Here is a 13,914-nt window from a genome sequence, read left to right as displayed (position 1 = left end):
ACAGTAAATCAAAACGTATATGAAGAATGGAGAGAAATTAGTGATATAAAAATGAAAGCTAAATTCGTCATAGGACAGAAGAAGAAATACATGAACAAAAGAAGACTTCCTACTGGGAATGAAGACCTAGCGAAGATGATTAATAGAAAGGGAGGTTCTTAATAAAATAGCACAATACAAGAAGTGTGCAATATCTCATTAAAAATAAACGAGAAGTCGCATTACTTCGCAATGAGATAAGCGCAAAGGCAGAGCTGCGAGGCATTGCTTGGAAATTTATAATACGATGTCTATGGGAAACATATAAGAACTTGCTTTTTAATAAGAGCTCTCATTAAAGAAGAGGAAGATACGGTGCAGTGGAACAATATATCTGGAGTAATGAGGCTAGACTACTTCCAAAATCTATGGACACAGAAAGAAGAAAATACTGCAATAGAACAATCAGAAATGAACGATTCAGTCTCCTTGTAACAACTGGAAGATGCAAAAAGGTCTACTTTAAATAGAATGTGTCCAGCAGAAGACAAATCTTGGTTTACTAAATATACGCATGAAAATCTTACAGTTGGCTTCTAAATTTTATAAATTTATGCTGGGAGAACAGTGATGTTTACGGAAGTTGGGCATAACTCAGTAGTGTTATCTAAGTTTAAAAAAGGAGATTGTAATGACAGCAGTAACTGTATAGATATTAGCTTAATAAACTGTGGGTGTAAGATATACACCAAGACCCTTTCCAAATGATTAGATGCTTTAACACGTTTATGACGAAAACAAATAGTATTAGGGTAGGAAGATCATGAATAGTACGTGTTTTCTCAGTAAACCGGATAACAGAAACGCACGCAGTATTTAATCTATCAACATATATAATATTTTTGGGTTATGAAAAGGCCTTCGACTGCTGTAGAAATCTTAGGAGGCTGTGGCATTCCTCGCCATTTAATAAGGTCATTTCCGAGTTTGTAAGACGATAACAGTATCAAAAGACGCATCAGCTCAGACTTCAGTACAAGAGCGAAGAGTATCACTCAGTGAGTCACGAAAGAGCCCTTTATTGGCCATACTACTTACAATATTTGTAAAAGATATTGTCAATAAATGACAAAAGAAATTGGAAAATTCTCACCATCCGAGATGTACCGATTCTTAACTCATTCATTGATGCAGATAACTAAGCTATACTCGCTGATACGGCAGACAACATTCAAAGCATGGGCCTTACATATAACGACAAAACAACATAACCTAACCACATCCACAGAAAACAAAAGTTATGTTCCTTTGTGAAAAAGAACACCATGGAGCTGACATCATAATAGAGAATAATATGAAAAAAATTACTGGGAATGCGACACGTCTTACGCCTATGATGATGACCCTAAAAAGAAACTAAAAATATACCTATTCATGTTAGTTACGATTAAGAGAAGGCTCCTGAATAAAACCAATAGAGAGACAATACTTAGGTTTTTAATTCTATGACCATATCTTTATTGCTCTATGGATCCCAAGCTTGGACTTTAACGAAGAAACATTTACAGAGAACTGAAGCGGCACAAATGAGACTTTTATGACCTACAGCAGGATACAAATTAAAAGATCACAAGAGGAACAGTGAGATAAGAAAGTAGAAAAATTCCAACGATACAGAAAAGAATCGCATGAGCAAACGCTAAGCATGAATATAAGCCGGATACCGTGAAAACCTATGACAGCAGTCCTAACGGTAGAAGAATAATACGAAAATCACGAAGAACGTTGTGCGACCAGCTTTAAATTGCTTGGTTTCGGTAGAGACAAACAAGTCTAAACCCGAAAATGTACGTGATGGTTATGATAATTACTTCTGTAGCTACGCCAACATCACGTACTTTAATTCCACTACTCTTGCTTTGGTTTTGTTAATGTCCACCTTTCAACACACTGCCCACTCCGTTCAACTGTTCTGCGAAGTCCTGTCCTGTCTCTGAGAGTATTACAACGTCATCGGCCAACTTTAAAGTTTTTATTTCTCCCTGTACATTCTCCAAATTTTTCTCTGATTTCCCTTACATGTTCCTCAGCTGATGAACATCGGCAAGAGGCTACAATCGTGGCTCACTCAATACCAACCACAGCTTCCCACTCATGCCCTTAGACTCTTGTAGCTGCAGCCTGGTTTTTGTACAAGTTGTATACAACCTTCCATTTCTGCATATTACCCCTGCTACATTCAGAATTTCTAAGAATATATTATTTTATACTGCGAATTTGGGGCAACCTTGTGAACTCACCATGAATATTCTTAGCCCAGAAAAGAGTGATCGACATGTACGGTATCATTTCGCGAAATTCTTGTTGATCATTGTTAATGTGTCTCAATCTTCTAACACTGGCATTCCTGTACATGTCATGGAATTTGTTGTTGACACTACTGAATTATTCTCCTGAAACTGCAACATTCATTCAGTGAAAACTAGATGGGAAACGATTTGCACCTGGATAACGCCCCTGATCTAGGGATTCGTCGCCATGTTAGCTCACCGTGTTAGGTCAGAAGGTTAGTTGCTCTCTACATTAAAAAACCTAAGTAAACAGATCAGCGATGAACGTGAACAGGTATCATGGGACGTCCGCAACGAACAGCACCAACAAATTGAGATCTAAATAATACAAAAATAGGGTAGCGTCTTTGATTAGTAATCAAAACGGCCTCGGTTCCAGGCTCAAAAGACATCATCATTTAAATTTTCATTATTAATCAGCTTTGGCGCCTATGCACAGGACATCTGGTCTGTAATTGAAATAGTCTTATGATGATCTCTCCACTGGAAGAAAATTCCGGAATAGTCCCCCATTCGGATCTCCGGGAGGGGAATGCTGAGGGGGAGGTGACCACGAGAATAAGATTGAATAATCAACGAAAGGATAATGTTATACAAGTCGGTCAGGTGCTTGAACGTGGTAGGGAAGACAGAAAATCTGAAAAGGGAAACGCAGAGGTTCAATCTATGTGTGGTAGGTGTCAGTCAGGTGAAATGGAAAGAATGCAAGGATTTCTGGTCAGATGATTATAGGGTAATTTAAGCAGCAGCAGAAAATGGTGTAATGGGAGTGGGATTCGTTATGAATAGGAAGGTACAGCAGAGAGTGTGTTACTGTGAACAGTTCAGCGATAGTGTTGTTCTTATCAGAATCTACATCAAAACAGCATCCACAGTCATTGTTCAGGTATACATGCCGACGTCGCAATGTGAAGATGAGGAGAAAGAGAAAGTACATGAAGATACTGAAAGGGTAATATCGTACGCAAAGGGAAGTGAACATCTATTAGTCTTGGGGGACTGGAATGTAGTTGTAGGGGAAGGAGTAGAAAAAAAGGTTACAGGAGAATGTGGGCTTGGCACAAGGATTGAGAGAGAAGAAAGACTAATTGAGTTCCGTAATAGCTTTCACCTAGTAATAGCGACTACTCTGTTCAAGAATCACAAGCGGAGGAGATGTACTCGGAAAATGACAGATGATATGGGAAGATTTCAGTTAGATTACATCAAGGTCAGACGGAGATTCCGAAATCAGATACTGGACTGGAAGGCGTACCCAGGAGCAGATATAGACTCAGATCACAATGTAGTAGGGATGAAGAGTAGGCTGAAGTACATCAGATTAGTCAGGAAGAATCAAAACGACAAAAAGGGGGATGCGGAATTACTAAGGAATTACTAGATACGCTCTGAGGCTATGCATATAGCAATAAGGAATAGCTCAGTAGACAGTACAGTTGAAGAGGAATGGACATCTCTAAAAAGGCCACTCACAAAAGTTCGAAAGAAAAACGTAGGTACAAAGAAGGTAACTGTGAGGAAACGAGGGCAACAGAAGAAATACTTCAATTGATCGATGAAAAAAGGAAGCACAGAAATGTTCAGGATAATACATGAGTGCAGAAGTCACTGAGGAATGAAACAACCAGATTGTGCAGGGAAGTCAAGACTGAATGGCTGCACGAAAAACCTGAAGAAAAAGGAAAATAATGATGGTCGGAAGGAGTGACTCAGCATTAGGAAACTTAAAACAACTTTCGGCGAAATTAAAAGCAAGGGTGTTAACATTAAGACTGCAAGGGAAATTCCACTGTTAAATGCAGAGGAGAGAGCGAATGTGTAGAGAGAGTACATAGAAAGCCTCTATGACTGGGATGAATTCTGTTATGTGGCAGAAGAAGAAACAGGAGTCGATGTAGAGGAGATGGGAGATCCCGTATTAGAATTAGAATTTAAGAGAGCTTTGGAGGACTTAAGATCAAATAAGGCAGAAGGGAGAGGTAACATTCCACCAAAATTTCTAAAATCATTGTGGGGAGTGGCTACAAAACAAATATTCACGTTGATGTGAAATGTATGAGTATGATGACGTAGCATCTGGCTTTCGGAAAAACATCATTCACACAATTCCGAAGACTGCAAGAGCTGACAAGTGCGAGAATTGTCGCACAGTCAGCTTAACAGTTCATGCATCCAAATTGCTGAGAAGAATAATATACAGAAGAATGAGAAAGAAAATTGAGGATGTGTTAGATGACGATCAGTTTGGCTTTAGGAAAGATAAAGGCACCAGATAGGCAATTATTACGTTGCTGTTGATAGTGAAAACAGGACTAAAGAAAAATCAAGATACATTCATAGAACTTATCGACCTAGAAAAAGCGTTCGACGATGTATAATGGTCCAGGTTGTTCGAAATTCTGAGCAATGTAGGGGTACGATGTAGGGAGAGACGGGTAATATACAATACATACAAGAGCCAAGAGGGAATAATAACAGTGGACGTCCAAGAATGAAGTGCTTGGATTAAAAAGGGTGTAAGACAAGGATGTAGTCTTTCGCCCCTACTGTTCAATCTGCACATCGAAGAAGTAATTACGGAAGCAAAAGAAAGGATCAGGAGTGCAATTAAAATTAACGGTGGCAAGACATCAATAATATTATTTGATGATGGGACTCGTATCCTAAGCGAAAGTGAAGAAGAATTACAAGATCTGCTGAATGCAAAGAACGATCTAATGAGTACAGATGATGGACTAAGACTAAAACGAAGATAGACGAAAGTAACGAGAAGTACCAGAAATGAGAACAGCGAGATTCTTTACATCCGGATTGACAGTCACGAACTATATGAAGTTGAGGAATCCTGTTACCTAGACAGTGAAATAAATAATGACAGGCGGAGCAAGGAGGACATCAAAAGCAGACTAGCACTGCCAAAAAGGGCAATACTGGCCAAGAGAAGTCTACTAGTACCAAATTTAGGGGTTAATTGAGGAAAAAAATTCCTGAGGATGTACGTTTGGAGCACAGCATTGTATGTTAGTAAAACAAGGACTGTAGGAAAACCCGAACAGAACAGAAACAAAACTTTTGAGACGTGGTGCTACAGACGAATGTTGAAAATTATGTGGACTGATAAGGTAAGGAATGTCGAGGTTGAGCGCAGAGTCGGATAGGACAGGATTGTGTGGAAAACACTGATAAGAAGGACAGGATGATAGGACGTCTATTAAGACATGAGATAAGGACTTCCATGGTACTAGATGAAGCAATAGAGGGTGAAAACGGTAGAGGAAGACAGAGATTGGAATACATCCAGCAAATAATTGAGGACGTAGGTTGCAAGTGCAACTCTGAGATGTAGAGGTTGGCACAGGGCGCATCAAACCAGTGAGAAGACTGATGACTCAAAAAAAAGACACTTTCTTAAGCACTGTATATAACGGTGTGCACTGTCTGGCAGGTTTTGCTTTCATTACTGTCATAGCAGAACTGAAAAATTTGAAGCCACACGTATTCAAAGACAGTTTAAAACGTTCCTTGCGGCAGGCACACCACATCTGTCTGTAGACGACTTCGTCGCAGTACCTAAGATCTTCATTCGGGATGTGTTATTTATTGGTCTGCTTTAGGCTCTTTCCAGTATTATTAGTTTTTTAAAGTCTTTCTTTACATATTTTTTGATAAGCATTCCTTAAACCATGCACTGACTCACTCCATGACCATATAACTTGGACTTCCGTGATTCCACGCTACTTGGTAAGTAAATCAATAAATAAAGTATCCCTTGTTTCTTTTTTATGTTCTGCTTTCTTCTCTGGACTTTAAGCTGACTCCTCTTCGAAATTTTGGACTGTAAGGAGGAGACTGAGTGTCAATATACTACATTCACCCCGCCGAGAGCAAGTTTACAATATCGTACTTTAAGATAAAATGGAGTTACTGCCAAGGAAGCGTATTTGAACCACATCCATTGTACAAATGCTTCCTTGTTCATCGTATCATCAATGAACACTAAATCACCCACACCACTGCCGGACATGCATCCCCACACCATGATGCTCCCACCTCCAAAGTTTATTGTTTTTTTTTGGGGGGGGGGGGTTCCTGGGATTCAGCTCTTCATTGGTCTTTCGGCACACGTTTGCCTTTCCGTCGCTTTGCCATACTGAAAATTTAAATTCGTCGCAAAATATCACCCGATTCCACCAAGCCTGATCGTATTCGGCGTATTCCCTCGCAAACTGCAAACGTTTCTTCTGGTTCACTGCATTTATAAATGGCACTGCGATCGTCGTAGTACTCTCCGCACGGTTTCGGGATGTACGTTTATACCAAGGTGTCCCTCCACCTCACTTGCAATTCGTGTGGCAGATATTTTCGAATTTTGTTACCTTTCGCACAATCACACGTTCATATATCTGTGAAAATGTCCGTGGCCGTCCTTTACTTCTACGAATTGCAATCGGTCTTCTTTCTCGAACCGTTTAATAATGTCGTGAACTGTACTTTTCTTCGTGTTCAGTATAACGGCAATTTCCCTGCAGGTCTTTCCCTTCGCGTGATGATAAACGACAAGTTGCCTTTGCTCGAACGTAGAACACTTCCCTCTGCGTGCCATCGTCGACCTGCACAGGCTCCCTATACGTGATCACTAATCATCGCCATCGTCTGTGCGTCTCGGGATGAACTATTCTCTCACGTTGTCCGCCTTTGTCCGAATACTTTTCTTGCACCTTCCCATGCCGTTTTCAGGAAATATTACGTATCATGTCCAACAACAATTCTTCGTATCTGACACGTGTTTCACGTTGCGACATCGTACCCAGAGTCCCAAATACATTACAAAATGCAGTTTCTGTATTTCTTCATGTGGAAAACTGCAAAATTATGCTGTCCGAATACTTTTGCGACTGAATGTATGTTAGGAATGTGCTCGCGATTTAGAAAACACGGAAAATGATAAAGGCTGGAAGTTGTCATTTGTGACGGGGAATTTTCAAAGATAGTATACGACACAAAAGTATATTCCATTTGTTTCTGGACAGATATTTTTGTGAATTTTTCTATGTTTAATCAAAACGCGAATTCATTCGGCAGCCACAGGACATGATAATATGATAGCGCAAATGATCAGTTCTCTTGTCGAACCATTACTGCCCAAAATAACTGACATCTTTAAGGGCTCTCTGACGTCCAGCATTTTTCCTAAAGCGTGGAAGAAGGGGTTCATAAAACCATTACCAAAGAAGGAATCTGCCAAAAAACCTTCTAATTATAGGCCCATTTGCATTCTACAAGCACTGTCCAAGGCGTTAGAATACATAGTCCACGAACAGGTTACCAGTTATTTAACACCGAATAATCTCTTAGATGAATACCAGTCTGGCTTCCGACAAGATCGTAGCTCAACTGCTCTTATAAAAGTGACTGACAAGGTAAAACATCCCATGGGCAAACAACAGGCTCCCACTATGTGCTTCCTCGAATTCAGCAAACCTTTCGACACTGTTGACTTTGATATTCTGCTTGCTAAAATGACACGTAAAAATTTTTCCTCAAGCGCTGTACAGTGGTTCCACTCAACCCTACGTCCCGCCAGCAGTGTGCAATTGTAAGTACTAAAAGGTCTCAGTGTAAGGATGTTGTATCAGGGGTCCCACAAGGATCAATATTGAATCCATTACTTTTCTCATTATATGCTAATGATGTGTCAGCTATTATCTCCCACTGCAGATACCACCTATACGGTGATGACCTTCAGTTACATCTCAGTGCAAGTCCAGTAAACCTGCACACGACTATCGATCATGTAAATGCTGACTTACAAGCTTTATCAGAACGGTCGCAGAACTTAGGTCTGAAAGTAAACCCTTACAAAACACAAAAGACTTATTACAACACAGCACAGAGAATCTCTTCCATGCTTAATTTTAAATGGCATCGAAATAACCTTTTCTCCTTCTGTATAGAACTTGGGGCTAATCCTGGACCACCACTTAAACTGGACTGAACACACTGCTGCAGTCTGTAGGAAAGTTTCTGCATCCCTTCATTGTCTACAGAAATATAATAAAGTATTTCCATTCGAGCTTAAGAAGAAGCTCGTAGAATCCCTAACACTCCCTATTCTCGACTATGGCGATGCTACTCTTCAAGGACTTTCGTACGAAAACTCTCACAGGCTTGAACTGGCGATGAATGCTTGCGTACGATGTGTTTGTGACGTTCGTTGTTACGATCATATCACTCCAGCCGATGAACAATTATCATGGCAACGTGCTGATAAACTCCAGGACTACCATACTTTATGTTTACTCCATCGTCTTCTCAATCATCAGACTCCCTCTTACTTATCTTCAGCCATTGCATAACTATCTGAGCAGCTCAGCAGAAATACTCGTTCTCAACAAAGTAAGATCCTCTCAGTACCGCCACACAATACCGCCATGTTTTCTAAATCATTTTCTGTATCCGGAACCCGACTTTGGAACAATCTTCCTCAAAATATCACAAAAATTAAATCACTTTTAGGCCTCAAAAAGCAGCTAATGACTCACCTTCTCTCGCAATAGCTATCTCTCCCACATACTAGTCTGCAGCCCACACTCTTCAATCCCCTCTCCCCTTACAACTTTTCCCTTCTCCTCACTTACCGAGTATTTAATTAAATCAAGAACTCCCCTAACAGCCACTATTAATGTCATTCCAATTTTATTGTTCTTCATCCTTTCTTTTTCTGACAATACTAAACATGATTTAAGATGTTCTAAGCTAGTCTACATTATTTTTAATGCACTTTGTTTTATTATTACTGTTATTATTGCCATTTATCCTTACTTTAATTATTGTCAACTATTATTATTATTGGTAGTAGTATCATTATTATTATTATTACTATTATGTTTATTATCATTTCTGAGATTGTTATCATTTTCATGAATGTTTTAGGCACTATATCTATATGTGTTGTTCCTGGTCAGATGTAAGAGAGGGCCTTAAGACCCTAATCTGGTCAGGCTAAATAAGCAAATAAATAAATAATTTGTGAAGCTCTTTGTCGTGAATAAATCAGACAATTTTTATGAATCTGTTATCATTTGTTTGTCGGTGCATGTGTATAACATCTAACGATTTCAGCCCCATTTGGATAATTTCTTTGTGGACCTCGTTTTCTTTTTCTTTTCTTTTACTTAGAGCATATATATGTTTACGGTCAAGTCTCTGCAGCACATGTCCATTCTCTTTATGTCCTCTTGGTTGGTGGTCCAGTTAGGCGAACAGTACGAACAGCTAGTAGCAGGTCGAAAAATCTATCATTCCGCGTCATAGCGGCAAAAAGTAGAAAATTCTTCCTGAGTCTGGGTCAAATACACATTCTGTCCCAGCGAATGTCTGTCATTTCACTGCCTTCCAAAGCGACTTCATAAATGGCAATGGCCCATTTTCCTCAGTGGTTGTTCATAGCTGGTGAAAAGCTGTTATTATGATGCCCCAAGCATTCTGCTGCAGTACGTACAGACATCTGCATGGCTGAAGTTCATGGTCCTATGACAATAGTAACAAAATTGAAAAGAAATGAGACTGTTTACAATACTCTTTATCATGATTTATTACTCGATAACTCATTTTCGGCTTTGAAAAGAGATCTTCTTGCGACATGAGAAGTTACTTCAAAGTCACTGCACTCGTTGATGGTTGGCGAGAAGTCTACTACAGATGCATTTATCCACTGCGCCCTAGAAATACAGGTACGACGCCTAAAACGAAGTACAAGAAATGACGAAAACATGATAACAGGAGAAAAAATCCGGATACGTGGTGAACGTAGATTGATAGAATTCACTATGTAGAAGAACTGACTAAATTCGTAAGTAAGAAATACGTGACCGTGTAATGCGACCAGAATTTTATACAGTACTGCATGATTCCAATACACTTATACGCAGTAGTCGACGATATATTTCAAGAACAACTGAAATCTGATGCAACCAAAAGTTATGACATAGATCACAAACAGTTACGGTCTCACAGAAATAAAATCTTCGTCTTAGCTCAGAATGCACGATCAATGTGAAAAGTGTAGGAGTGTGTGACGTACTGTACTTTTAAATTGCTTGTAAAATTGCTATGCAGCGGAACGGAAAATTGGTAAAGAGATACTGAATTAAGATTAATTTGGCTTCATAAAATAAAAAGGAACTACAGAAGCAATTCTGACATCGCACATCGGAACGGAAAGGAGAATAATGTAAAACAAAGTTCCCGCTCTGGTGTTTATAGATCTAGAGAACAAATTCGGCAATATAAGATAGGATAAGATGTTCATACTTTTGAGACGAAGAACACAAAATCCAAAAAGAACTGAGTGTCACTAAGAGTAATAAACACGAAAGTTCTGTTCTTTAACGTGTACGTCCTAGAAGGATAAAAGTACATAACAGAGAATTTCGAAAAAGGAGCAAATGTTTAAGAGTAACTAATATCAGGGCTAAGATTAGTAGACAATATAGCTATTCCTATAGTTAGTAAGAACACGGAAGACGTATGGAATGCAATGGACAGTATGTTTTGCACAGAATGTTTCTTAGGGATAAATTAAGTTAAAATGAATGCGACGCTCAGTAATGGTAACGAAAATGATCATTTCGTCAACATCAAATTTGGAATGGCGTAGTGGTAGAAGCAGTGAGATAGGACCCCTAAGAGGTAAGAATGTACACAACGGTGGAAGTCATGGAAGATATTAAATGTAGGGGCAGCCGAAGAAAACTTTGTTCAGTAGTAAACTTCCAGTCATATCAGATAGTGATGTGTGGCTGGGAATGACTCTCCTGGAAATGTATGTCCGGAGCGACAAGTCTGGACAGAAGGAATGTTGCTCGAACAGTCCACTGGTGTACTGCCGGTCCATAGTGTCCGACGGGCACAATATTTCGGCGATCACACATGTCACCATCGTCAGTTCGTCAGCGCACCTGACGATGGCGACATGTCTGATAGCCGAAATATTGTGCCCGTTGGACACTATGGACCGGCAGTACACCCGTGGACTGTTCGAGCAAGAAATACGCCTGGAGAAACTGAAGAATCATAGTAGGGATGGGAATTTGCATGTTTCACCGAATTATTTGGCACTACATAATGACCAGCACACGTCCATCTCTAAATGATTCTTTTGTCCAAAGCAAGACGTATTCAAGAGGTTACGAAATTTACGCGATATTTACTGCGTGTTAATATATAACAAAAAAGCTACACTGTACTGCAGTATTCGGTAACAGAACCTCAAAGTAGTTACGGTGCGGAGCCCTCAGATTCATGAAAGGCTATCATTTCCATCGTTTAAACGGACTTCTCGCTCTTGAGTAAATGTCAGACATTGCTCACGCTCCGAGTTTGGATAGCTGAAACCAACGAACGGCGAGTTATTTGCATCTGCAGTGCGAGCATCTGACCTTAGTCGTGGCATTTTCGGCCCACTGGCTCGTTACGCAGTCAGACAATCAGCAGATTTCTCCACTAAATGGGATCTTCCAGATATGTGTTGCAGCTTTTAAACTTGACCCGCTCGGATTATACGAGACTAACTCGCCGGCAAGAATTCAACGGCGTCGTACCTCGCATTGAGCAAGCCCGGCAGACTTGGCCTCAAATCAACAGGTGGCAACAGGTGGTTTGCTGTCGACAACGGAATAAGTAATTGCTTACAGTTATGGTACAGGTTTAATACATCATCTCGTCATAGCTTACAGTTCTTTATATGCAGTGGATTCTATAAATTAGTGAAAAACTCTGTGTTCGCACTGTTGAACAGCTTGCGCCTGATGACAGTTTAATTTCGAAGACAGAAATATGTGATTGTGATACAACAATTCATACCAAAATGGTGCACTTCAATATTATATTTATTGCAGTTGGGGTAGGCACATCGTATATGAATTTATTATACAGAAGTAATCTTCAATTGTCAAAAAGGTAAATAACTTAAAGAAATGTTTGATGCAGCACTGAACACATTATATTTTCAAGTTTTATTTACAAATGTTCGGTGTGGCTATCATCTGTAATAGACAAGTGTCCCATCTATAGTCAGTTTCATTCAAAACCCTACGTTGCAAGTCTTGTTCCACCACATCCAGTCCACGTTGGCACATTCCTAAGGAGATACGCGACAATTTCACGATGATAATATGGTGAAGTGCCATCTTGCTGGAAAATAAATTCCGTGTCCCCATCCTGTTGTATTTAAGACATTTTTTAATGTTCAACTATGTCCAGGTACGATACGTCAATTACAATTGACTCGGCAAAGCAAAAAGGACCGTAAATCTTGCTACAGCCTACAGCGCAAAAAAAAAATCATTTGTCTTATTCGAGACTCGTACATGTTTGATGACTTGACGTAGTCTCTGTTCAGCCAATATCTGAACATCATATCGATTCACTTTACCTCAGGTATGGAAGGTGGTATCGTCAGTGAACAACATTTTATTAATGACGTTAATCTTCAGTCTGTATTTTATTAAATATCCCTACGCAAAATTCAGCTCCTATATCTTTGTCACTTTCTCTTAAAGCTTACCGCAGTACACGTTTGTAGAGTTTGAGTGACGAACTTTTCTGTAATACCTTCCACACTGTAACTCTAGACAAATTCAGCACTAAGCTGGCATGTCTCGTTGATATATCGCGACTACAAATGAAGGACTTATTTCAATAGTGGTACCAGTCCGTTTTTCCTCATTCTGAGATACAGAGTCCTAAAGTTAAATCAGCGCTGAAAAATCTGCAGTTGAGTTATCAGAAATATTCAAGTACATATATTGGAATTTTCCTGTTATCTCAACTGCTGATTTTTCTTCGCTCATTTAACTTTAGGAGTCTGTATCTCAGAATGAACAAAAATGGATTTGTACCACTATTGAAATAAGCATTTCAAATATAAGGCTGCCAATCTTGTTCAATTGCTGCATCAGAGACTGCTGACCGGCTGTAATTGGCATCCTTTGTGATACACAGCCAGTTTCAGCGAAATGATTGTACAAATTAATGACAATTTGTGTCTTAGGTGGTGGCTTGCGATATTTAGTCCTGAATGGTCTCTGAACTATAGCAGCGGATTTGAATCCATGAAATCGTAAACAACAATTTGCATGCTCTGCACCGTTATACTACTCCAAGATTACTGTTGGAATAACCCATTGCGCATGCCAGCTAGCGCGAGCGTCGGAAACTAACAGAGATAGGAACAAAACTTGAAGATATACTGTGTTCAGTGCTGTATCAAACATTTCTTTAAGTCATTTATCCTTTTCGTCAGTGAAGGCTACGTCTGTATACGTAATTTATAAACACCATGCGTAGCTGTGTGCTCTAAGACACAGTGCCTGACAACAATATGTCGTGAAAACACGGAGAGTGAACTCAAAACGTACGGTCAGAATTTCGGAATTAGTTCAGGCTTATTGCCTGAATACTTTTGTGCAAGGGACAGGTGGTTTCTGATAGCTCGTAACACAGTAACAACATAATTAAGATTTATTGGGACGGTTATAATAATTATCTTTTTTTCTGTGTAAATATTTTCGTGGCAGTGAAA

This window comes from Schistocerca gregaria, chromosome 8 (genome assembly GCF_023897955.1).
Source record: "Schistocerca gregaria isolate iqSchGreg1 chromosome 8, iqSchGreg1.2, whole genome shotgun sequence".
NCBI classification, from domain to species: domain Eukaryota; kingdom Metazoa; phylum Arthropoda; class Insecta; order Orthoptera; family Acrididae; genus Schistocerca; species Schistocerca gregaria.
Note: the sequence above shows the minus strand (reverse complement) of the source record.